Consider the following 26,003-nt stretch of genomic DNA (forward strand, 5'->3'; position numbering starts at 1 on the left):
TTCCTATATGCTGATTCATCACTATTTTTTATTCAGCCAACGATAATAATATCGTCAGCAAACTTAATTATGACATTGGAGCTGTACTTAGCCACACAGTCGTCAAAGAAAGCGAGTTGAGCGGGGGCCAAGCACACAGCCTTCTGGTGCACCTTTGGAAATGTTCTTAACCTGAGCTAAGAACTTTGATTTCTGCTGTCAGAAATTACTTCCACTTCTGGGAGGGAAAACAAAACTAAGTCTTTAAAGTCAAGTCTGCAGGACTTGTAGTGTACGGTGAGATTAGGATCCCTCACTACTTCCCCAACCTCCCCACTCACCACTGCTCACCACCAAAACAATAGTACATTTCAACCAGGAGAGTCTGTTCAGTCAGACAGAAGATTTACAAGAACTTTATTTAACAAAATCCAAAATAGAGATTGGGGAAGGTTGAATCTGAACAGAAGTGCCAGCACAACTGAAACAGAATGTGGGAACGGGTGGGGTAGGAAACATCTCTCGCCCCAGCAGTCATGATCCTCTGAGAGAACATATGGATATTACTCCCTGCTTCAGCTGTGGTTGGCAGCTTATTTTATTCATTCATTCATTATGCGTCATGTCATATGATGTAGATGATCATGGTCTTTCTGTAACCTTGATTGTTCTTGGCAAACATTTCTAGAAATGGTTTCTGGGCAGAGTCTTTACAAGATGGGTGACCCCCAGCCATTATCAATACTCCTCAGAGATTGTCTGCCTGGCATCGGTGGTCGTATGGCGCATAACGAACCAACAACTTATGCAAGATTATTGAAATATTACTTAAATACATACGGCAATAAACTTGACTTTGACTTTCACTCTCCTTGAACTACAGTGACTTTAGCTATCATTTCAATTTCTAAGTATGTGGCATGGTTGCATGTTGGTTAGTGCAATCAATTTACATTGCCAAAAAAACACTGATTGAGGTTCGATTCCCGCCATTATCTGTGAGGAGTTTATACGTTCTCCCTGTGACTGCATGCTTTCCCCTGAGTGCTCCAGCTGAGTTTTGGGGTTAGTGAGTTTGTGGGCCCCAGAAGGATGGCAGCACTTGCGGACTGCTGAACTGCCCCCCTCTTCCCCAAACTTGCGGACTGCTGAACTGCCCCCCTCTTCCCCAAACTTGCGGACTGCTGAACTGCCCCCCTCTTCCCCAAACTTGCGGACTGCTGAACTGCCCCCCTCTTCCCCAAACTTGCGGACTGCTGAACTGCCCCCCTCTTCCCCAAACTGTTGACACAAAAGTGATGGATCTCACTGCATATTTTGATGTGCCTGTGACAGGTAAAGCTAATCATTATCTCTTTAATCCTTGGTACTGCTGAGGCTTTATAAGGCATTCGTTGGACTACATTTGGAGTGTTATGAACAGTTTTTGGCCCCGTATATATAAAAGGATGTGTTGGCATCGGAGAGGGCACAGAGAACGTTCACAAGGATTATCCTGGGAATGAAGGGGTTAATGTATGAGGACCATTTGATGCGTTTTGGGCCTGTTCTCACTGGAGTTTGGAAGAATGCAGGGGAATCTCATTGAAGCCCGTCAAGTATTGAAAGGTCTAGATACAGTGGATGTGGAGAGGATGTTTCCAATAGTCGGAGAGTCTTGGACATAGGCTCAGAATAGAGGGATGTCCATTTAGGCAAGAAAGGAGGAGGAATTTCTTCAGCCAGAAGGTGGTGAATCTGTGGAATTCATTGCCACAGACAGCTGTGGAGGTCAAGTCTTTGAGTATATTTGAAGCAGAGGTTATAGGTTCTTAATTAGAGTGTCAATGGTTACAGGCAGAGGGCAGGAAAATCAGGTTGAGAGGGATAATGAATCAGCCATGATGGAATGGTGGAGCAGACTCGATGGCTGCTCCTGTGTCTTATGATATTATGGACAGCCAGTGCCTTTTTCCCAGGGTGGAAATGGCTAATACAAATTTCAAGGTGATTAGAGGAAAGCATAGACAGGATGTCAGAGGTAGGTCTCTTACGCCATGAGTGGTGGGTGCATGGAACACCCTGCCAGGGGTGGTGATGGAGACATTTAAGAGACTCTTGGATAGGCACATGGATGACAGAAAAAGAGAGTTATGTGGGAGGGAAGGGTTGGATTGATCTTAGGGTACGTTAAAAGGTTGGCACAGCATCGTGGGACAAAGGCCCTGAACTGTGGTGTGTTGTTCGAAGTTCTGCATTCTAAACTGCATGTCATTGGTGTATGGCAAGATACCAGACTCTGGGAATGTGCAAACTCCACACAGCCAGCAACCGAGGTTAGGATTGAACCGGAGTTGATGGAGCTGTGAGACAGTGGCTCCACTAACTGTTCCACTATGCTCTCAAAGTCAGGAAGATGCAAGTGTCACAAATGCAAGGAAATATGTAGGGCAGCTTTTTTTGCTCAGAGAGTGGTGGGTGCCTGGGGTGGTGGAGGCAAATACAATAGAGCCACTCAAGAAGCTTCATGAATACTGGAGAAAAATGGAAGGATATTGACAATGTGTAGACAGAAGGAATTAATGCAGTTGAGCATTTGATTAGATGATGTAATTACTTCAGCACAATATCGCAGTGAAATGGCCTGTTCCTCTGCTGCACTGTTCTGTGTCCTAGAAGATCAGCATCAGATTTATTTATTTATTGAGATACATTGCGGAACAGGTCCTACCAGCCCATCGAGCCACGCATTTAATCCCCCGATTTAACCCCACCCTAATCATAGGACAATTTACAATGACCAATTAACCTGTTAACTGATACGTCTCAGAAGGGCAGTGTCCATTATTAAGGACCTCCAGCACCCAGGGCATGCTCTTTTCTCACTGTTACCGTCAGGTAGGAGGTACAGAAGCCTGAAGGCACACACTCAGCAATTCAGGAACAGATTCTTCCCCTCTGCCATCAGGGAGGAGGTACAGGAGCCTGAAGACACACACTCAGCGATTCAGGAACAGCTTCTTCCCCTCTGCCGTCAGGGAGGAGGTACAGGAGCCTGAAGACACACACTCAACGATTCAGGAACAGCTTCTTCCCCTCTGCCATCAGGGAGGAGGTACAGGAGCCTGAAGACACACACTCAACGATTCAGGAACAGCTTCTTCCCCTCTGCCATCAGGGAGGAGGTACAGGAGCCTGAAGACACACACTCAACGATTCAGGAACAGCTTCTTCCCCTCTGCCATCAGGGAGGAGGTACAGGAGCCTGAAGACACACACTCATCGATTCAGGTACAGCTTCTTCCCCTCTGCCATCAGGGAGGAGGTACAGGAGCCTGAAGACACACACTCAGCGATTCAGGAACAGCTTCTTCCCCTCCGCCATCCAATTCCTAAATGGATATTGAATCTTTGGACACTACCTCATCTTTTTTTAATATACAGTATTTCTGTTTCGTACATTTTTTAAAAAAATCAATATACGTATACTGTAATTGATTTATGTATTATTATTTTTATTGCCTCTCCTGTGAGATGTGGCAGTTGTGGGGGAGCTCCCCTCTCCCGCAGAGTCACACCTGCCAGAAGTACATGCGGCTGGGCGATCTGGAAGACCGTGTGAGGAATCTGGAGCAGCAGCTGGATGACCTTCGACGCATAAGGGAAAATGAGGCAGTCACAGATGAGGGCAACAGGGAGGTAGTCACACCTAGGCTGCCGGAAGCAGGTCGTTGGGTGACAGTCCAAGGGGGGGAAGCGAAGGAGAGTAGACAGGTAGTGCAGAGCACCCCTGTAGCCATTCCCCTGAATAATAAGTTTACCATCATGGATACTGTTGGTGAGGACGACCGACCAGATGTGAGCCACGGTGGCAGGGCCTCTGGCACTGAGTCTGACCCTGTGGTGCAGAAGGATGGGACAGAGTAGAGGAGAGCTGTCGTCATTGGAGACTCCATAGTCAGGGGAGCAGACAGGAGATTTTGTGGACGTGAGAAGGAAACCCGCGTGGTTTGTTGCCTCCCGGGTGCCGGGGTCCGGGATGTCTCTGACCGGGTGCACAACATCCTGGTACCAGAGGAAAAGCAACCAGAAGTCGTGATACATGTTGGGACCAACAACATGGGCAGGAAGAGGGATGAGGTCCTGAAGTGTGAGTTTCAGGAACTAGGCAGAAGGCTGAAGAACAGGACCTCAAGGGTGGTGTTCTCAGGATTGCTGCCAGTACCACGTGATAGTGATGGTAAGAATTGGAGGAGATGGCAGTTGAATGCGTGGCTGAGGAGTTGGTGCAGGGGACAGGGTTTTAGATTTTTGGATCATTGGGATCTCTTCTGGGGAAGGTGGGACCTGTACAGATTGGATGGGTTGCACCTGAACTCGAGGAGGAGCAATATCCTTGCAGGTAGGTTTGCTAGCATGGTTCAGGAGGGTTTAAACTAATTTGCAAGGGGGATGGGACCTGGAGCGATAGAGCAGTGAAATAAGTGCATGGAGATCTATCATGCCAGATCTAACAAATAGAGAGGCTTTGAGGAAAGAGAAGCAGAATAAAGGGTGTAAAGGCAGTAAGGTAGAAGGGCTAAAGTGTGTGTACTTCAATGTAAGAAGCATCAGGAACAAAGGTGATGAACTGAGAGCTTGGATACATACATGGAATTATGATGTAGTGGCCATTACGGAGACTTGGCTGGCACCAGGGCAGGAATGGATTCTCAATATTCCTGGATTTCAGTGCTTTAAAAGGGATAGAGAGGGGGGAAAAGCGAGGAGGAGTGGCATTACTGTTCAGGAATACTATTACAGCTACAGAAAGGGTGGGTAATGTAGCTGGATCCTCTTTTGAGTCAGTATGGGTAGAAGTCAGGAACAGGAAGGGGGCAGTTGCTCTACTGGGGGTAATCTATAGGCCCCCTGGTAGCAGCAGAGATACCAAGGAGCAGATTGGGAGGCAGATTTTGGAAAGGTGCAAAAATAACAGGGTTGTTATCATGGGTGACTTTAACTTCCCTAATATTGATTGGCACTTGATTAGTTCCAAGGGTTTAGATGGGGCAGAGTTTGTTAAGTGTGTCCAGGACGGATTCCTGTCACAGTATGTTGACAGGCCGACTAGGGGGAATGCCATACTAGATCTAGTATTAGGTAATGAACCAGGTCAGGTCACAGATTTCTCAGTGGTTGAGCATCTGGGGGACAGTGATCACCGCTCCCTGGCCTTTAGCATTATCATGGAAAAGGATAGAATCAGAGAGAACAGGAAAATTTTTAATTGGGGAAGGGCAAATTATGAGGTTATAAGGCTAGAACTTGTGGGTGTGAATTGGGATGATGTTTTTGCAGGGAAATGTACTATGGACATGTGGGTAATGTTTAAGGATCTCTTGCAGGATATTAGGGATAAATTTGTCCCGGTGAGGAAGATAAAGAATGGTAGGGTGAAGGAACCATGAGTGACAAGTGAAGTGGAAAATTTAGTCAGGTGGAAGAAGGCATCATATGTGAGGTTTAGGAAGCAAGGATCAGATGGGTCTATTGAGGAATATAGGGTAGCAAGAAAGGAGCTTAAGAAGGGGCTGAGAAGAGCAAGAAGGGGGCATGAGAAGGCCTTGGCGAGTAGGGTAAAGGAAAACCCCAAGGCATTCTTCAATTATGTGAAGAACAAAAGGATGACAGGAGTGAAGGTAGGACTGATTAGAGATAAAAGTGGGAAGATGTGCCTGGAGGCTGTGGAAGTGAGCGAGGTCCTCAATGAATACTTCTCTTTGGAATTCACCACTGAGAGGGAACTTGATGAGGGTGAGGACGATATGAGTGAGGTTGATGTTCTGGAGCATGTTGATATTAAGTGAGAGGAGGTGTTGGAGTTGTTAAAATACATTAGGACGGATAAGTCCCCGGGGCCTGACGGAATATTCCCCAGGCTGCTCCACAAGGCGAGGGAAGAGATTGCTGAGCCTCTGGCTAGGATCTTTATGTCCTCGTTGTCCACGGGAATGGTACCGGAGGGTTGGAGGGAGGCGAATGTTGTCCCCTTGTTCAAAAAACGTAGTAGGGATAGTCCAGGTAATTACAGACCAGTGAGCCTTCCGTCTGTGGTGGGAAAGCTGTTGGAAAAGATTCTTAGAGATTGGATCTATGGGCATTTAGAGAATCATGGTCTGATCAGGGACAGTCAGCAATGCTTTGTGAGGGGCAGATCGTGCCTAACAAGCCTGATAGAGTTCTTTGAGGAGGTGACCAGGCATATAGATGATGGTAGTGCAGTGGATGTGATCCTCATGGATTTTAGTAAGGCATTTGACAAGGTTCCACATGGTAGGCTTATTCAGAAAGTCAGAAGGCATGGGATCCAGGGAAGTTTGGCCAGGTGGATTCAGAATTGGCTTGCCTGAAGAAGGCAGAGGGTCATGGTGGAGGGAGTACATTCAGATTGAAGGGTGTGACTAGTGGTGTCCCACAAGGGTCTGTTCTGGGACCTCTACTTTTTGAGAGTTTTATTAACAACCTGGATGTGGGGGTAGAAGTTTGCAGACGACACAAAGGTTGGTGGTGTTGTAGATAGTGTAGAGGATTGTCAAAAATTGCAGAGAGACATTGATAGGATGCAGAAGTGAGCTGAGAAGTGGCAGATGGAGTTCAACCCGGAGAAGTGTGAGGTGGTACACTTTGGAAGGATAAACTCCAAGGCAGAGTACAAAGTAAATGGCAGGATACTAGGTAGTGTGGAGGAGCAGAGGGATCTGGGGGTACACGTCCACAGATCCCTGAAAGTTGTCTCACAGGTAGATAGGGTAGTTAAGAAAGCTTATGGGGTGTTAACTTTCATAAGTAGAGGGATAGAGTTTAGGAGACGTGATGTAATGATGCAGCTCTATTAAACTCTAGTTAGGCCACACTTGGAGTACTGTGTCCAGTTCTGGTCGTCTCACTATAGGAAGGATATGGAAGCATTGGAAAGGGTACAGAGGAGATCTACCAGGATGCTGCCTGGTTTAGAGAGTATGGATTATGATCAGAGATTAAGGGAGCTAGGGCTTTATTCTTTGGAGAGAAGGAGAATGAGAGGAGACATGATAGAGGTGTACAAGATATTAAGAGGAATAGACAGAGTGGACAGCCAGCACCTCTTCCCCAGGGCACCACTGCTCAGTACAAGAGGACATGGCTTTAAGGTAAGGGGAGGGAAGTTCAAGGGGGATATTAGAGGAAGGTTTTTCACTCAGAGAGTGGTTGGTGCATGGAATGCACTGCCTGAGTCAGTGGTGGAGGCAGATACACTAGTGAAGTTTAAGAGACTACTAGACAGGTATATGGAGGAATTTAAGGTGGGGGGTTATGTGGGAGGCAGGGATTGAGGGTCGGCAGAACATTGTGGGCCGAAGGGCCTGTAATGTGCTGTAATGTTCCATTTTATTTTTTTTCTCTCTCTCTGCTAGGTTATGTATTGCATTAAACTGCTAAGTTAACAAATTTCACATCACATGCCGGTGATAATAAACCTGATTCTGATTCTGGTCTTCAGACTGTGGGAAGAAACCAGAACACCCAGAGGCAACCACACCATTACAGGGAGAATGTACAAACTCCTTACGGATAGGGGTAGGAATTGAACCCGGGTTGCTGGTACTATAAAGCGTTGTTCTAACCACTACGTCCCATCACTAGCTGGTATGGCATGAAATTTATTGTTTTATGGCAGCAGTACAGTGCAAATTATGATGAATCACAAAATAAATAATTCAATAAATGGGATAACGAGTTTATGTTCATGGGTTCATAGACCATTCAGAAAGCCAATAGTGAAAGAGAATGAGCCATTCCTGAATCACTGAGTGTGTGTCTTCAGGCTCCTGTACCTCCTCCCTGATGGCAGAGGGGAAGAAGCTGTTCCTGAATCGTTGAGTGTGTGTCTTCAGGCTCCTGTACCTCCTCCCTGATGGCAGAGGGGAAGAAGCTGTTCCTGAATCGTTGAGTGTGTGTCTTCAGGCTCCTGTACCTCCTCCCTGATGGCAGAGGGGAAGAAGCTGTTCCTGAATCATTGAGTGTGTGTCTTCAGGCTCCTGTACCTCCTCCCTGATGGCAGAGGGGAAGAAGCTGTTCCTGAATCATTGAGTGTGTGCCTTCAGGCTTCTGTACCTCCTCCCTGATAGTAACAATGAGAAGAGGGCACAGCCTGAGTCATGGGGGTATTTAATGATAGATGCCACCTTTTTGAGGCATTGCTCCTTGAAAGTGTCCTCTATTCTGGTGAGGCTAGTACCCATAATGGAGCTGACTGAGTTTACAACTCTCTGCAGCTTATTTTGATCCTGTGCAGTGCCCCCTTCCCCTACCCCTACCCCATACCAGACAGTAATGCAGCCAGTTATTGTCCACAGTATGTCTTTGATGACATATCAAATCTCTTCAAACTTCATAATGAAATATAGCCAATGAAACATATAGTCTCAAGTAATTCTTAAGTCTGCAACTTTTAGAGGAAATCCTGGAGGATTAGATACAAGAAACACTAAAGAACAAGGTTAAGGAAAAAGACACACAAAATGCTGGAGGAACTCAGTAGCATCTATGGAAGGGAATAAGCAGTCAACATTTCCGGCTGAGACTTTTCACCAGGTCTTACTGATGAAAGGTTTCAGCCCAGAATTGTCTATTTCCCCCATTGATGCTGCCAGACCTGCTGAATTCTTCCAGTATTTTGAGCCTGTGTTGCTTTAGATTTCCAGCATCTGCAGAATATCTTGTGTTTGTTCTTAAGGAATGAGAACTAGCCGTTTGATCTTTGGCCATGCGGGCGCGTTGGATTGACATCTCCGTCTCTGTTAATGTGTGGAATGAATATTGTGCTAATATTTTTTTTGTGACTGCATGTGCTATATGTGATTGCAAGTACTTAGCTTTGGATCTTGGCCCCGGAAGAAAGCCATTCCGTTTAGCTGTGTATATGTGCAGGTTTAAATGGCAATTAAAGTTGCACTTGAAATTAAAATGATCCCGATTCGCGTCGGGGAGTGGGCACGGCAGCTTCACGCTGCAGAGGTGCGGAGCCTCCGCCCAAACGGCGAACTGGAAGACCCGCCGTTCGCCCGGTGAGTCAGCAGCGAGACGCTGGGCTTCTCCATCTCAGCAGTGATGACGTCGTCAGGGTTCACCACTCGCAGCCACGATGCAAATCAGAGGGGCGGAGCGAAGGGAAAGTTGGTCAATAATTATCAACTGAGCAGGAATATGCGGAGTATCTAATTCAAGTTGCCGGGGTTAATGTGGGAGCAGGAGGCAATAAACCCGTTCTGCTGTGCTTCCGGAATCGGCGATACACACAGCATCGCGTTACAGGTGGAGCGCAGGTAACCATGGAGAGAACTCACTTCCCCTTTAAGGAATGCAGTGATATCACGTTGCAAAGGTCAGCACCGTGAAAGACATTACGGCGCCGTGTTCCAAACTGCGCTGTTAGCTCAGTTAACAACGGAGGGAAAAGGATAACAAAAACAGCTCGTTTGATTTAATTCACCCTACGGTCTGACGGAAATGGCGTGGTACCGTTGTCTCTGATGGCCGAGTGAATATCGCTGATTACTGTTCAATCCGCTGCGCCTTCCAGGTAAGCACTAGTCTCACCTGAACTTGTTGAGAGTTTTTTTCCTCTGGAACAATCACGCTTTCACGTTTGGTTTATGGATTGTATGCACTCTGTTAACTCCAACCACAGCATACATGAGAAGGGTTTTGACCCGATTAATTTGGCAACCCTTGATTTAAGGGCATTATTAACAAGATAGATGCCCATTTGGATATCTCCTTTGGAGTTTCTTTTCCGGAATTCAGAGCAATTTACAACCAATGAAGTACAAAACGTAACGATGAACACGCAAGATCCCACGGACAGCAATGGGATGGACCTTAACTTGGCAATGTTGAGTGAGAAATATCTTTACTCCATCCACAACAGGGAAGATTTCCTGGTGGCCAGCAATTTTTATTAGGGTCCCCATCCTCATTCCAAACACCATCCTGATATGGCCTCTTCTACTCCCACTATGAAGGCATTCTCAGGTTAGAGGCATAGCACCTCATACTCCATCTGGGTAGCCTCCAAACTGATGGGATGAATATTGATTTCTCTAACTTCTCCCCTCTTCCTTCTCTCTTTTTTCCATTCACCATTCTTGCCCTCTTCTTGCCACTTCTCATCTCCTCACCAGCCCAAAACCCTCCCTCTGGTGTTCCTCCTTCCCTAGCTCCCATGGTTCATTATCCACTGGGAATGGAAGCACTGTGTGTAACACAGAAAATGCCAGTGGAACTCAGCAGGTCAGGCAGCATTTATGGAGAGATAAACAGCCAATGTTTCAGGCTAAGACCTTTATTGTGGCTCCCCACTTAATCCTTTGTTTCTCCTTGTCTCTCCATCACCTACCTGTGGTGCCCCTCTCCTTCCCTTTCTTTCATGGTCCACTGCCTCCTCTCCTATATCAGATTCCTCCTTCAGCCCTATACCTCTTGCACCTATCACCTTCCAGCTTCTCGGTTCATCCCCCTCTCCTGCCTGTCCCCTTCACCTGATCTCGCCTATCACCCGCCAGCTTGTACTCCTTCCCTTCCTTCTACGTTCCTCTGGCTTCTGCCCCTTTCCTTTCCAGTCCTGATGAAGGTCTTGGCCTGAAACTTCAACCAATTATTCCATGGCATAGTTGCTGCCAGAACCTGTTACTCTGGATTGCCAGTATCTGCAGAACATCTTGTGTATATCTTTTAAGTTTCTTTTTGGGATGCCAGCATTTTGCAACCAGGAAGGTAAAAAAATGTGGCATTCCACTTGTGCACAGCAAGATCCCACAAACAGCAATGTGGTGGTCCTTGGCAGTGTTGAGTAGGAGATGTGTATTTGGAGTTTTTTCCGGCTCCTTGTTGGAAAATTCATGAGGGACCTTTTGTGTTTCTTCCTGCTCCTCCTCCCACCCCCCCCCCCCCCCCCCCCCGCCGCTGAAATAGAAAATATTTCCATTTGACATTCCACCACCTCTGGCGGTGCCACACTTCCCTCACAACCGCAGTTGTCCTAGTTTTTGAGCTCAAGTATCTGGAATGTAATTAGTGCGAGACTGCCTGTGTAGAGGCTTGTTTGAGTAGAGAAACCCATTCCCAATGAGGTTTTCTAAAAAGGGTGGAATAAGCAATTGCAAGCATAGATCAGTCAGGGTCTGGAACTCAAAGGTTGCCTTACAGGGCTAATGGCTAGTCTAGAGGAAGAGATAAGCTGATCCTAATCTTAGAAAATCAGTTCAGTTGTGCAAGAACCGAACTGTTGTGCAGTTTTGGTCACCTAACTACAGGAAAGATGTAAATAAGTTTGAAAGAGTACAGAGAAAATTAGCAAGGAGGTTGCTGGGACTGGAGGACCTAAGTTATAATGAAAGATTGCATAGGTTAAAACTTTATTCCTTAGAAGATTGAGGGGAGATTTGAAAGAGGAATACAAAATGATGCAGGGTATAGATAGGGTAAATGCAAGCGGGTTTCTTCCACTGAGATTGTGTGGGGCTACCTCCAGAGGTCATGGGTTTAGTCTGAAAGGTGAAATGTTTAAGGGGAGCATAAAGGAGGCTATTTGGGTGGAATTGAGGAATGGGAAAGGTGTAGTAACACTTATAGGGGTGTATGATAGACCACCTAATGAGGAGCAAATTTGCAAGGAGATAGCAGATATTTGTAGTAAGCACAGGGTTGTGATGTGTGGGAGATTTTAATTTTCCACACATAGACTGGGAAGCCCATTCTGTAGAAGGGCTGGATGGTTTGGAGTTTGTAAAATATGTGCAGGATAGTTTTTTGCACCAATACAAGAGGCAGTGTTGGATCTTCGGTTAGGGAATTAAATAGGTCAGGTGATGGAGGTATGTGTTGGGGAGCACTTCGGGTCCAGTGATCACAATGCCATTAGTTTCAGTATAATTATGGAGAAGGATAATTTTTCCAATGATTTCAAGTTCCCTGGCCCCCACCACCTTATTTTCACCATGGACGTCCAACCCCCACCAGGAAGGTCTCAAAACTCTTCGCTTCTTTTTGGATTCCAGACCTAACCAGTTCCCCTCTACCACCACTCTCCTCCGTCTAGTGGAATTAGTTCTTACTCTCAATAATTTCTCCTTTGGCTCCTCCCACTTCCTCCAAACCAAAGGTGTAGCCATGGGCACCCACATGGGTCCCAGTTATGCCTGTCTTTTTGTTGGCTTTGTGGAACAGTCCATGTTCCAAGTCTATACGGGTATCCATCCCCCTCTTTTCCTTCGCTACATCGATGACTGCGTTGGCGCTGTCTCCTGCAGGCATGCTGAGCTCGTTGACCATTAACTTTGCCTCCAACTTTCACCCTGCCCTCAAATTTACCTGGTCCATTTCTGACACCTCCCTCCCCTTTCTTGATCTTTCTGTCTCCATCTCTGGAGACGGCTTATCTACTGATATCTACTATAAGCCTACAGACTCTCACAGCTACCTGGACTATTCCTCTTCCCACCCTGTCTCTTGCAAAAATGCTGTCCCCTTTCTCACAATTCCTCCGACTCCGCCGCATCTGCTCTCAGGATGAGGCTTTTCATTCCAGGACGAAGGAGATGTCTTCCTTTTTTAAACAAAGGGGCTTCCTTTCTTCCACCATCAACTCTGCTCTCAAACGCATCTCTCCCATTTCCCGCACATCTGCCCTCACCCCATCCGCCCACCACCCCACTCGGGATAGGATTCCCCTTGTCCTCACCTACCACCCCACCAGCCTCCAGGTCCAACGTATAATTCTCCGTAACTTCTGCCACCTCCAACGGGATCCCACTACCAAGCACATCTTTCCCTCCCCCCGCCCCCTTTCTGCTTTCCGCAGGGATCGTTCCCTACGTGACTCCCTTGTCCACTCGTCACCCCCCCCCCCCCCCCATCCCTTCCCACCGATCTCCCTCCTGGCACTTATCCTTGCAAGTGGAACAAGTGCTACACCTGCCCTTACACTTCCTCCCTCACCACCATTCAGGGCCCCAGACAGTCCTTCCAGGTGAGGCGACACTTCACCTGTGAGTCGGCTGGTGTGGTATACTGTGTCCTGTGCTCCCGATGTGGCCTTTTATATATTGGTGAGACCCGACGCAGACTGGGAGACCATTTCACTGAACACCTACGTTCTGTCTGCCAGAGAAAGCAGGATCACCCAGTGGCCACACATTTTAATTCCACGTCCCATTCCCATTTTGATATGTCTATCCATGGCTTCCTCTGCTGTCAAAATGAATCCACACTCAGGTTGGAGGAACAACACCGTATATACCGGCTGGGTAGCCTCCAACCTGATGGCATGAACATTGACTTCTCTATCCGTTAATGCCCCTCCTCCCCTTCTTACCCCATCCCTGACATATTTAGTTGTTCACCTGTTCTCCATCTCCCTCTGGTGCTCCCCCCCTCTTTCTTTCTCCCGAGGCCTCCCGTCCCATGATCCTTTCCCTTCTCCAGCTCTGTATCACTTTTGCAGATCACCTTTCCAGCTCTTAGCTTCATCCCTCCCCCTTCGGTCTTCTCCTATCATTTCGCATTTCCCCTTCACCCCCACTACTTTCAAATCTCTCAGTATCTTTCCTTTCAGTTAGGCCTGATGAAGGGTCTCGGCCTGAAACGTCGGCAGTGCTTCTCCCTATAGATGCTGCCTGATTTGCTGTGTTCCACTAGCATTTTGTGTGTGTTACTAGAATGTTACCTGGGTTTCAGCACCTAAGTTACAGGGAAAGGTTGAACAAGTTAGGTCTTTATTCTTTGGAGCGTAGGAGGTTGAGTGGGGACTTGACAGAGGTATTTAAAATTATGAGGGGGATAGATAGAGTTGATGTGAATAGGCTTTTTCCATTGAGAGTAGGGGAGATTCAAACAAGAGGACATGAGTTGAGAGTTAGGGGGCAAAAGTTTAAGGGTAACACAAGGGGTAATTTCTTTACTCAGAGTGGTAGCTGTGTGGAACGAGCTTCCAGTAGAAGTGGTAGAGGCAGGTTTGGTATTGTCAGTTAATGTAAAATTGGATAGATATATGGACAGGAAAGGAATGGACGGTTATGGGCTGAGTGCGGGTCGGTGGGACGAGGTGAGTGTAAGTGTTCGGCACGGGCTAGAAGGGCCGAGATGGCCTGTTTCCGTGCTGTAATTGTTGTATGGTTATAAGGGGAAACTTCTTCACTCAGAGGGCCATGAGAGTGTGAAATGAGCAGCTGGCACAATTTTGATTTCATCATTGAAGAGAAATTTGGATAGGTATGTGGATGGGAGGGCTATAGAGGGTGATGGTCTGGGTGCAGGTTGATATGTCCTGGCACTTTGGTTTGGCATGGCTGGATGGGCCGAAGGGCCTATTTCTAAGCTGTAGTTTTCAATGACTAAGAACACCCTGCACAATCAGGAAAGCTAACCAACACCTCTTCTGAGGAGGAGGCTGAAGGGAGCTGGACTATGCACATCTGTACACACATCCTTCTACAGATGTGCAGTAGTGAGCACCCTAGCACGCTGCGTCACTGCTTGTTATAGAAACTGCATTGTGGTGGGCAGGAAGGCTTCTACAACAGGTAGTCAAAACTGCCCAACACATCACAGCCACTCGCCTATCTGCCATCAAGGGCATTGTCAGAAAAGGGCCAGTAGCATCATGAAAGATCCCACCCACCCTGCTCTTCGACTGCATGTTTCACTGGCATCAGGGAGGGGGCTGCATAGCTTCCATGCCAGGACCATCAGACTCAAAAACAGTTACTTTCCCCAAGCAGTAAGGCTCATCAACACCTCCACCCACCCAACCATCACTACTTTATCACTTCCTGGCAGAGTCCTGTGTGTGTGTGTGTTTTTGAATATTTATATATTTTTTAATTATTGTGTTATTTAATTATAGTATTCTTTATCTTATAGTGATTTTATTTAGTGCTTTTTATTCTGCATTGGATCTGGAGTAACAATTATTTTGTTCTTCTTTACACTGTGTACTGGAAATGACATTAAACAACCTTGAAGGAAGTAGATATCTGGGAGGGAGGTACAAGCTAGATAATATTACACAATTCAGCAAGGTTCAATACTGAGAAAGAGATACCTGGGCTGGAATCCAGTTTTGTGGAATATTTGGGTTCATCAGAAAACAGAAAAACAAACTCTATTGCTGTTTCGCTAAGACCACTGTATGTGAAGGGTGATATAATCGATAACGTGGCATTACCACATCATTAACCCGCCAGACGCATGAGAGGTCTAGACCACTCAGCAAGTCTGCTCTGCCATTCTACCATGGCTGATATATTAATCCTCTCAACCCCATTCTCTTCCCTTCCTCCCCAGAACCTTTAATGCCCCGACTGATCAAGAGCCTATCATCCTCCATTTTAAATGACTTGGCCGTCCAGGACAAAGGGTTTCACATGTTCACCATCTACTGGCTGTTCTCAATAGACGTCCCTCTATTCTGAGGCTGTGCCCTCTGGTCCTAGGTTCACTCACTTCATGAAACATCCTCTCCACATCCACTCTATCCAGGCCTTTCAATATTTGATAGGTTTCAATGAGATCCCTTCCTCACTTTTAGAAACTTCAGTGAGTACAGGTCCAGAGCCATCAAATGCTCCTCGTATGTTAACCCTTTCATTCTCAGAATCATTCTCTGAACCTCCACTGGATCCTCTCCAATGCCTTCACATCTTTTCTTGGATAAGAGACCCAAAATGCCTTAAAACATCAGCATCACATCCTTGCTCTTGTATTCTAGTCCTCTGAAAATGAGTGCTAACATGACATTTGCCTTCCAACGTATTTGTCAGGCAAGATTATCCCTTAAAGCCATGCTAACTTTGGCCTATTTTAATGTGTTCCTCCAAGTACCCCGAAACCCCATCATTAATAATGCACACCAATATCTTTCCAACCATGAGAGTCAGGCTAACTGGCCTATAATTTCCTTATTTTTCTGCTTCCCTCTCTTAAAGAGTGGAGTGAGATTTGCAATTTTCCAGTCCTCTGGAACTATTCCAGAATCTAGTGATTCTTGAAAGATCATTGCTAATGGCTCCACAATCTCTTCAGTACCTCTTTCAGAACCCTGGGGTGTAGTCCATCTGGTCCAAATAATTTATTTACCTTTAGACCTTTCAGTTTTCCAAGCACCTTCTCCTTAGTAATAGCAACAACACTCACTTCTGTCCCCTGACACTCTCATATCTCTGGCACACTGCTATGTCTTCCACAGTGAAGACTGATGTAAAATACTTACTAAGTTTGTCTGCCATTTCTTTCCTCACAGTATCACTACACAATGCATTGACTTGTATACCAACTGCACCATCCTCAACCCCATCACTCTGGTTCCTATCCCCCTGTCAAAATAGGTTAAACCCTCCCCAGCAGCTCTAATAAACCTGACCACAATAATATTGGTCCTCCTCTGGCTCAGGTGTAAGCTGTCCATTTTGTACAGGTCATACATTTGCCAGAATAGATCTCCATGATCCAGAAATCTGAAAACCATTGCCCTTGCACCGTTTTCTCAGCCACCCATTCATCTATCTGGACTATCATCATATTGCTGCCCTGACTAACATATGGTACTATGAGTTTCCAAAGATTAATATTTTGAAAGTCATGGTCTTCAGCCCCTATACTCAATGTCTTCTCTGTTTCTACCTATGTCATTGGTACCAATATGTACAATTGGCTATTTACCAGAGAATCATCTGCAGCGGCTCTGAGATATCCTGGACCTTGCCCCCTGGGAGGCAACACACCATCCTGGCATCTTTCACAGCTGCAGAATCTCCTGTCCGCCCCCTTAACTATCGAGTCTCCTGTCACAAATAACTTTGCCTGACTTTACCCTTCCCTGCTGAGCCTCAGAGCCATTCACAGTGGCACCGGCCTGCCTGCTGCTGCTGTGCCATGATAGGCCTCAATTATTTATGGAGTGGTTAAGGAATCCAATATATGACCTTTAACACAAGGGATTCTGCAGATGCTGGAAATCCAAAGCAATGGGCACACAAAATGCTGGAAGAACTCAGCAAGTCAGTCAGCATCTATGGAGAGGAATAAACAGTCAGTGCTCCAGACAGAGTCCCTCATCAGGACTCAACAATAGAGATGATCTTGTTTCTTTGACCTGTGGGTTGCCTTAGCAATAAGACTAGCAATGTCATGTTGTGATTTGCCAATTCCCCTTTTGATTACTGCACTCAACACGTGTTTCTCATTTGAGTGATCTTGGTGACATTTTATTGAGCTTTCAGCTGAAAGGCTACTGGAATTCGGAAAGCTTTGAACCTACAGTATGTGTGATGCTATTACAGCTTCAAACATTGAATTCAATTCAATTCTGGCACCATCTGTAAGGAGTTTGGACATTCGCACCATGACCATGTGGGTTTCCTCCAGATGCTCCAACAGTCCAGGTTAGCAGGTTAATTGGTAAACTGTCCGATTAACAGGCCATTGTTAAATAGCCTATTTAATGAGGCTATTTGGGCTGGAAGGGCCTGTTCTGCACTGGATCTCTAATTTAAAATAAATTGTAAATAAAATAATTCAATGTTGTGGGCTGTAACTTGTCAGAAGATGAGGTGCTCTTGATCTTGCTTGCATTGGACTTCACTAGAACAGTGAGGTCAGGCTGAGGATGGGGTAACTGGAATCTCGGGTAGAGAGATGGATGATGGAAGTGAACACAAGGGGGTTGCAACAGGAGATGTACAAGTCATTTGTCAGATCACACTTGGAGTATCGTGAGCAGTTTGGCCCCTTATTTATTTGAGACCTGATGGAGGGTCTCGGCTTGAATCGACTGTTTAATCTTTTCCACAGATGCTGCCTAGCCTGCTGGGTTCCTCCAGTATTTTGCGTGTAGCTTGGATTTCCAGCATCTACAGACTTTCTCGTGTTTATGCCCTTATTTATTTAACTTGGTTATTTAGAGGTACAGCCCAATGAGCTGCACCGCCCAGTAACCCACAAGACAGTTTACAATGACCAATTATCCTACTAACCAGTACATCTTTGGACTGTGAGAGAAAGCTTGGCTCTTTTCTGTGGGCTGTAATCAGCATGAGAGGCCACTCACTGGTGATGCAGTACGAAGTTGAAAATGAATGGGCCATTATTGGAGTGGCTGTTGGGTGACTGGGCCATTGGTGGAGTGGTCAGACTTTGACCTAACATGTTTAGGTGAAAACAGGCTTGGCCAGCCACAGGTGGAGTTTTTAAGCAAGTTAGTTTCTAGTAAGTTTTTTTTTGTTACTACATACCTAGTGCACTGAGAATGGGTTTGAAAATAGTGTTGTGTTCTTTGTGTGAGATGAGGTAACTGGGAGATCATCAGTCTCCCTGATAACTACATCTGCATGAAGTGCAGTGCACAGGAGTTGCTTGGAGACTGTGTTAAGGAACTGGAGCTGCAGCTGGCTGACCTTTGGCTCATACAGGAAAATGAGGAAATAATAGGAGCTACAGGGAGGTAGTCACCCCAAAGGTGCAGGAGCCAGGTGCCTGGGTGACTGTCAGGAGAGGGAAAGGGAATAGTCAGCCAGTACAGAGCACCCCCGTGGTTATTCCCCTCAATGATAAGTATACCACTTTGGATACTGTTGGGGGAGAGCCGCAGCAACAAGGTCTCTGTCACTGAGTCTGACTCTGGCTCGGAAGGGAAGGGAGGAGAAGAGGAGTGCAGTAGTGAGAGAGGATTCCATAGTTAGAGGATCAGAAAGCAGATTCTGTGGGTGTGAAAAGAGACGTCCGGATGGTATGTTGCCTCCCAGGTGCCAAGTCTGGGGATGTCTCGGATTGATCCAGGGCATTCTAAAGGGAGAGGGTGAACAGCTAAAAGTCATGGTACAATTAGTACCAATGACATCAAGTCAAGTCACTTTTATCGTCATTTCGACCATGGTGTTACATGACACAGTACAAATACTAGACTGAACTACGTAAAAAAACAACACAGAAAAAAAAACACACAACTACACTAGACTACAGACCTACCCAGGACTGCATAAAGTGCACAAAACAGTGCAGGAATTACAATAAATAATAAACAGGACAATAGGGCAGTAAGTTGGTGTCAGTCCAGACTCTGGGTATTGAGGTGGCTGATAGCTTGGGGGAAGAAACTCGAGTCAAGTCAACTTTTATTGTTATTTCGACCATAACTGCTGGTACAGTACATAGTAAAAATGAGACAATGTTTTTCAGGACCATGGTTTACATGACAGTACAAAAAACTAGATTGAACTACGTAATTTAAAAAAAACAGAGAAAGCTATACTAGACTACAGACCTACACTGGACTACATAAAGTGCACAAAAACAGTGCAGGCATTACAATAAATAATAAACAGGACAATAGGGCAGTAAGGTGTCAGTCCAGGCTTCAGGTATTGAGGAGTCTGATAGCTTGGGGGAAGAAACTGTTATATAGTCTGGTCGTGAGAGCCCGAATGCTTCGGAGCCTTTTCCCAGATGGCAGGAGGGAGAAGAGTTTGTATGAAGGGTGCGTGGGGTCCTTCACAATGCTGTTTCCTTTGCAGATGCAGCGTGTAGTGTAAATGTCTGTAATGGTGGGAAGAGAGACCCCGATGATCTCAGCTGACCTCACTATCCGCTGCAGGGTCTTGCGATCCAAGACGGTGCAATTTCCGAACCAGGCAGTGATGCAGCTGCTCAGGATGCTCTCAATACAACCTCTGTAGAATGTGATGAGGATGTGGGGTGGGAGATGGACTTTCCTCAGCCTTCGCAGAAAGTAGAGACGCTGCTGGGCTTTCTTTACTATGGAGCTGGTGTTGAGGGACCAGGTGAGATTCTCCGTCAGGTGAACACCAAGAAATTTGGTGCTCTTAACGATCTCTACCGAGGAGCCGTCGATGTTCAGCGGGGAGTGGTCGCTCTGTGCCCTCCTGAACCATCTCAGTCTACAACCATCTCATTTGTTCACATTCAGAGACAGGTTGTTGGCTCTGCACCAGTCCATTAGCCGCTGCACTCCTCTCTAAGCTGACTCGTCATTCTTGCTGATGAGACCCACCACGGTCGTGTCATCGGCGAACTTGATGATGTGGTTCGAGTTGTGTGTTGCAGCACAGTCGTGGGTCAGCAGAGTGAAGAGCAGTGGACTGAGCACACAGCCCTGGGGGGATCCCCGTACTCATGGATACATTGGTAGGAAAAGGGAGTAAGTACTGAGGAGAGAATATAAAAAATTAGGCAGCAGGCAAAAAAGCAGGACGTCCAGGATAGTAATCTCTGGACTGCTGCCTGTGCCACACACCAGTGAGGATAAGAATAAAATTATTTGATCGATGAATGTGTGGCTGAGGAACTAGTACAGGGGGCAGAGTTTCAGATTTCTGAATCATTGGGATCTCTTCTGGGAAATGTATGACTGCTACAAAAAGGACTGGTTACACCTGAACCAGAGGGGGACCAATATCCTTGTGGGCAGGTTTGCTGGAGCTGTGGGGAAGGTTTTAGACTAATTTGGCAGGGCGATGGCAGCTGGAGTGATAGGGCTGAGGAGGGGCAGCTGGTATACTAGTAGATGCAGTATGTAGTGATACTGTGAGGAAGGACAGGCAGATGATGGGAGAAAATTGATGTCAGTGGAATGAGTTAATGTACCAGGGAGCCCAAATCAAATGAATACAGGACTGAAGGCATTATGTTTGAATGCATGCAGTATTTGGATTAAGTTAGATGATCTTTTGGTGCAGTTAGAGATTGGCAGGTATGATGTTGCGGGCATCTCTGAGTTGTGGTTGAAGATCATAGTTGTGAGCCTGACATCAAAGGATACACATTGTATTGAATGGACAAACAGGTGGGCAGAGTGGGTGGGGTGGCTCTGTTGGTTTAAAAAAAATGAAATCAAATCCTTAGGAAGAGGTGACATGGGATCAGAAGATATAGAATCTTTGTGAGTAGGGTTAAGAAACTGCAAGGGTAAAAAGTCCCTGATGGGAATTATATACAGGCCTCTGAACAGTAGCCAGGATGTGGAATACATATTACAACAGGAGATAGAAAATGTATGTAAAAAAGACAATGTTGCAATAATCATGGGAGATTTCAATATGCAGGTAGATTGCAAAGATCAGGTTGGTACTGGATCCCAAGTGAGAGGATTTGTAGAATGCCTACGAGACGGCTTTCTAGAGCAGTTTGTGGTTGAGCCCACCTGGGGAATGGCAATTCTGGAATGGGTGTTAATGTGATGACCCAAATTTGATTAGGGAGCTTAAGGTAAAGGAACCTCTAGGAGTCAGTGATCATAATATGATAGAATTCACCTTGCAGTTTGTGAAGGAGAAGCTAAAATTGAATGTATCAGTATTACAATGGAGTAAAGGGAATTACTGAGGCATGAGAGAAGGGGACACTAGCAGGGATGATGGTAGAACAGCAACAGCTGACTTTTCTGGGGAAAATTTACAAGGCGGAGGACTGGGAAATTGCAAGTGTTAGTCCACCCTTTAAGAAAAGAGGGAAGCAGTTGAAAGGAAATGATAGGCCAGTTACCCTGACTTCAGTGGTTGGAAAGATGTTGGACTCAGTTTGGACTTATTTGGATGATAAATAAGTGATAATAAAATGGTCATAATAATAATGTGATAATAATAAAATAAAGCAGATGATAAAATGGGCCAAAGTCAGCATGGCTTTCGAAAGGGGAAGTCTTGTATGACAAATCTATGGGAATTTTTTTGAGGAACTAACAGGCAGGTTAGACGAAGGAGTGTCAGTGGCTGTCGATCATTTGGGTTTTCAGAAGGCCTTTGACAAGGTGCTATACATGAAGCTGCTTAACAAGAAAAGAGCTTATGGTATTACAGGAAGGTACAGGCATGGATAGAAGATTGGCTGATTGGCAGGAGATAAAGTGTGTGAATAAATTGATAGTTTTCTGGTAGGCTGCGAGTGACCAGTTGTGTGCCAGAGGGGTTGGCATTGGGACAGCTTCTTTTCACTCTATATCAATGATTGGATGAAGGAATTGATGGCTTTGTCGCCAAGTGTGTGGATGATACAAAGATAAATGGGGGGCAGGTAGTGTTGAGGAAACAGGGTGTTTGCAGAAGGACGCATACCGATTAGGGAAATGGACAAAGAAATGGCAAATGAAATATTGTGTAGGGAAATTCATGGTCATACCATGAATGAAGGAATGAAGGTGTAGACTATTTTCGAAATGGGGAGAAAGTGCTAAAATCAGAGGTGCAAAAGGGACTTGAGAGTCCTCGTACAGGATTCCCTAAAGGTTAACTTGCAAGTTGAATCAGTGGTGAAGGGAAGTGCAATGTTGGCATTCATTTTGAAAGGACTGGAATATAAAAGTAATAATGAGGCTTTATAAGGCAGGGGTCAGTCTGCATTTCTAGTACTGAGCAGTCTTGAGCCTCTTATCTAGGAAAAGATATACTGGCATTGGAGGGGGTCCAGAGGAGGATCAAAAGAAATATTCTGGGAATGAAGGGGTTAACATACGAGGTGTGTTTGATGGCTCTGGGCCTGTACCTGCTGGAGTTCAGAAGAATGAGGAGGGGATCCCATTGAAACCCATTGTATATTGATGGAGTGGATGTGGAGAGGATGTTTCCTATAGTGAGGAAGTCTAGGACCAGAGGACACAGATGGAGTGGATGTGGAGAGGATGTTTTCAACAGTGGGAGTCAAGGACCAGAGGAGACAGCCTCAGAAAACAAGGACAACCTTTTAGAATAACAATGAAGAGAAGTTTCTTTGGCCAGAGAATGGTGAATCTGTGGAATTCATTGTCACAGCCAACTGTGGAGGCTAAGTCATTGGGTATACTTAAAGCTGAGATTGATAGGTTCTTGATTTACTCAGCATCAGAGGTTACAGGGAGAAGGCAGGAGAATGGGGTTGAGAGATAATAAATCAGCCATGATGGAATGGTGGAGCAGACCTAATGGGCTGAATGGTCTAATTTTGCTCCTAGGTCTTGTGGTTCTCAAAGGTGAGACCTAAGATTGAGAGGAGGTGATTGCCAGGAACAGAGTTGTGTTAAACTGAGGAATTGGAGTTTAAAAGTGAGGGAGGGTTGGAGATGAAGGGGGTGGATGTAGTGAAAAGGATGGAGTGTGAGGAAGAATGGTGTTTTCTTTGCAAGAAGACCAATTGTTGTTGGGCTGAGAGGGCAGTGATGCAAATGAACACGGGTTTGGTGAGTGAAGGGGGATACCAGGTGACCAAAAGCTTGATCAACATTTTTAAAGCAGGTTTTAAAAGAATGGAGAGAAGGAGAAGATGGTGGCTATATGGAATGAGTACCAGATGATAGGTTGTTTAGAGGGACATGGGCCAAACACGGATAAATTATATGAACTTGGGTGGGCATCTTGGTTGGCATGGTCCAGTTGTCTTGAAGGGCCTGTTTCCATGCTGTATTCCTGCTTAGCATTGTAGGATGAAGTTTGTAGCTGGAGTTTCAAAGCCTGGAACCAGAGTAGCTAAAGGTACACTACTGGCAGTGTACCAGTAGTACCACTACTACTGTCAGTGGTAGAGCAAGGACCTTCAACCAGAAATGGAGTTTTGTGGATATTTTGGAAAGGTTTACAAATGAGTCTTGCACTGGTTTTTGAAATCAGCCATCCTGTCTTTGGATTGGAGGGGAAGGCATTTAGTTTTGAGATGCCTGCCCTGCATCTGAACTTCTAACTGGAACTCTGAGCTCTGGGTGGAGTTAAGAAAGCAAGAAGATACAAGGGTGGTTCCGTTAACAGCATGAACATTCTGGTGTCCTTCACACAGTGAGGCTGCCAGATTCCTTGGGTCATGACCTGGCAAGGTCAAAACAGAGTAGACTATTGGGAGCTGAGGTGGTTCTGAGTCTCAAATATTGCCCTAGGTGACAGCAGAAAGAATTGGTCATCAGATTGTATAGGGCTTAATCAAAGAGAAACATGTGGATAAGAATCAAAATGTTAGGGGATAATTTGAAGGGTGGAGAAAGTTCAGAAAAAGTGAATAGGAGGCAGTCCATATTAAATATTTGAGTTATGTCAAATGATTGGAAAAATTTGAACTTCTTCAGCTCAAAGGGTGTTGTCCGTGAAATGAGTTCAAGGAGTTTTATGGGAACAGTAGATTTAAAATGTAAGATGAATTATATAATTGAAGTACTGACATTCCATTGTAAAATAATGGACACACAAAGTATGGTAGTCCGCAAAATCTCTCATATTGTGCACATCCACACATTCATTGGGTGGCAATGTAGTGCAGCAGTTAGCATAATACTATTACAGCGTCAGCAATCTGGGTTCAATACCTGTAGCTGCCAGTAAGTTTTTATGTTCTCCCCATGACTGCATGAGTTTCCTCCCACAGTCCAAAGATATTCGGCTTACTAGGTTAATTGGTCACGTGGATGCAATTGGGCAGTTCAGGCTCTTTGGGCTGGAAGGGCCTGTTACCGTGCTGTTTCACAAAATAAAAAGCCTCTCATGTGCACACCATACAAACTGATGAACAGACAGGTAAATGAATGTTGTTTGGTTGTTCAGTTGGAGAGCCTTTTGGGATTTTAGAGTGAGTGGTTAGGCATGCTCCAGTTCAGGAGGCAACATGGACACTGAAGGCACCTTGGGGATTGCCCTCAGTCCAGGTGGTGAAGGCAGGACTTGCCAAGAGGTAGAGAGACCATCTCAAAGGAGAAGTTCTATTTGGAACATTGGACTATATAGTTGTGTGTTTATCATGTGGACTGTGTATGTCCAGATGTTGCAAGGAGGGAGGAAATAAACAGGTAACTAAAGACCTGTTAACCCAGTATTGGTTGAAGATAAATGTTGGAATCCATTGAAATCATGTATAAGAGGATATCAAAACATTGTGAAGAGAAGTCCTGGATTTTGAAAAAATCTGGTCAACTACCTTGCTTCAAGGTAAGCCCATCACTGCCCTACTAGAGGTGCCAACTGTAAAACTGGAATAATTTTTGTGCAGGACAACCCATTGCATTGACTAAGAAGCTTAACATTCCAGTGAATGCTGCCATTAAACCATTTTAACTTGTCCTATCAGAGTCATTCCCTCCCTGCCCCCCCACAAATCAGACTAGATAAGGATGAATCGTGGAATATTAAGTATTTGGGTTCTTAGGAGGCCTTTGATAAAGTCCCATGTAAGAAGTTAGTACACAAAGCTAAAGCCAATGGGATTGGAGAAAATATACCAGTATGAATTTAAAATTGGTTGATGGATAAGAAATGGGTAAAGAATAATTGGGACACGTTTGAGATCATTTGCAGCAACGAGTGGGGTTTGACAAAGATCAGTGCTTGTGGGCCCCACCCACTGTCAATCAATATCAGTGATCTGAATGTGGAAAGCAAACATATTTCTATCCTGATGACGATCTCAGCCCAAAATGTAAACTGCTTATTCTTCTCTACAGATCAGAATCAAGCTTAATATCACTGGCATATGTTGTGAAATTTGTTTTGCAGCAGCAGTACAATGCAATACATAAAAATACTATAAATTGCAATAAGAAATAAATAAAAAGTAAACAAGTATTGCAAAATACTTGTGCTGCAAAGTAGTGTTCATGGGTTGGTTCATTGTTCATTTAGAAATCTGATGGCAGAAGGGAAGAAGTCGTTTCTAAACCGGTGAGTATGTAGTTGCTTCCTGACCTGCTGAGTTCTTTTAGCATTTTGTGTGTTTTACTCTGAATTTCTAGCATCTGCAGAATTTCTTATGTGTATATTTCTAAGTTTGCCAACAACTCAGAACTTTGAGGAGAATGCATTGAAGCCTCAAGGTGATTTGGGCAAGTCGAGAGACTTGTGCAGATTTTTAGCAGGTGCAGCCAAATGTGGATAATTATCCACTCTGATAGGGAAAGGCATAGAATTGGGCTTCGTCCATGCTAGACCAGATAAATCCGTAACTGAAGCTTTTTCTCTTTGTTTTGACCCTCTGTCCACACTGAAATGGTGTTTTCCTCCCTCGAAAAT

General features: G+C 45.4%; 1 protein-coding gene across 8 annotated transcripts in view; it reads left to right on the plus strand.

Annotated features, from left to right (window-relative positions):
• The window catches only part of LOC132384983 (SRC kinase signaling inhibitor 1-like), a 498,151-nt gene that overhangs the window by 156,632 nt on the left and 315,516 nt on the right, over window positions 1-26,003 (plus strand). For 2 of the 8 annotated variants that reach the window (XM_059956696.1, XM_059956695.1), the window contains exon 1: window positions 9,196-9,562. The exons of the other annotated variants lie outside the window; for them this stretch is intronic. The gene's annotated coding sequence lies outside the window, so the exon portion shown is untranslated. Of the gene's footprint in view, window positions 1-9,195; window positions 9,563-26,003 lie in introns of those variants that run through there. 8 annotated transcript variants of the gene reach the window in all.

This window comes from Hypanus sabinus, chromosome X1 (genome assembly GCF_030144855.1).
Source record: "Hypanus sabinus isolate sHypSab1 chromosome X1, sHypSab1.hap1, whole genome shotgun sequence".
Lineage (NCBI taxonomy): Eukaryota > Metazoa > Chordata > Chondrichthyes > Myliobatiformes > Dasyatidae > Hypanus > Hypanus sabinus.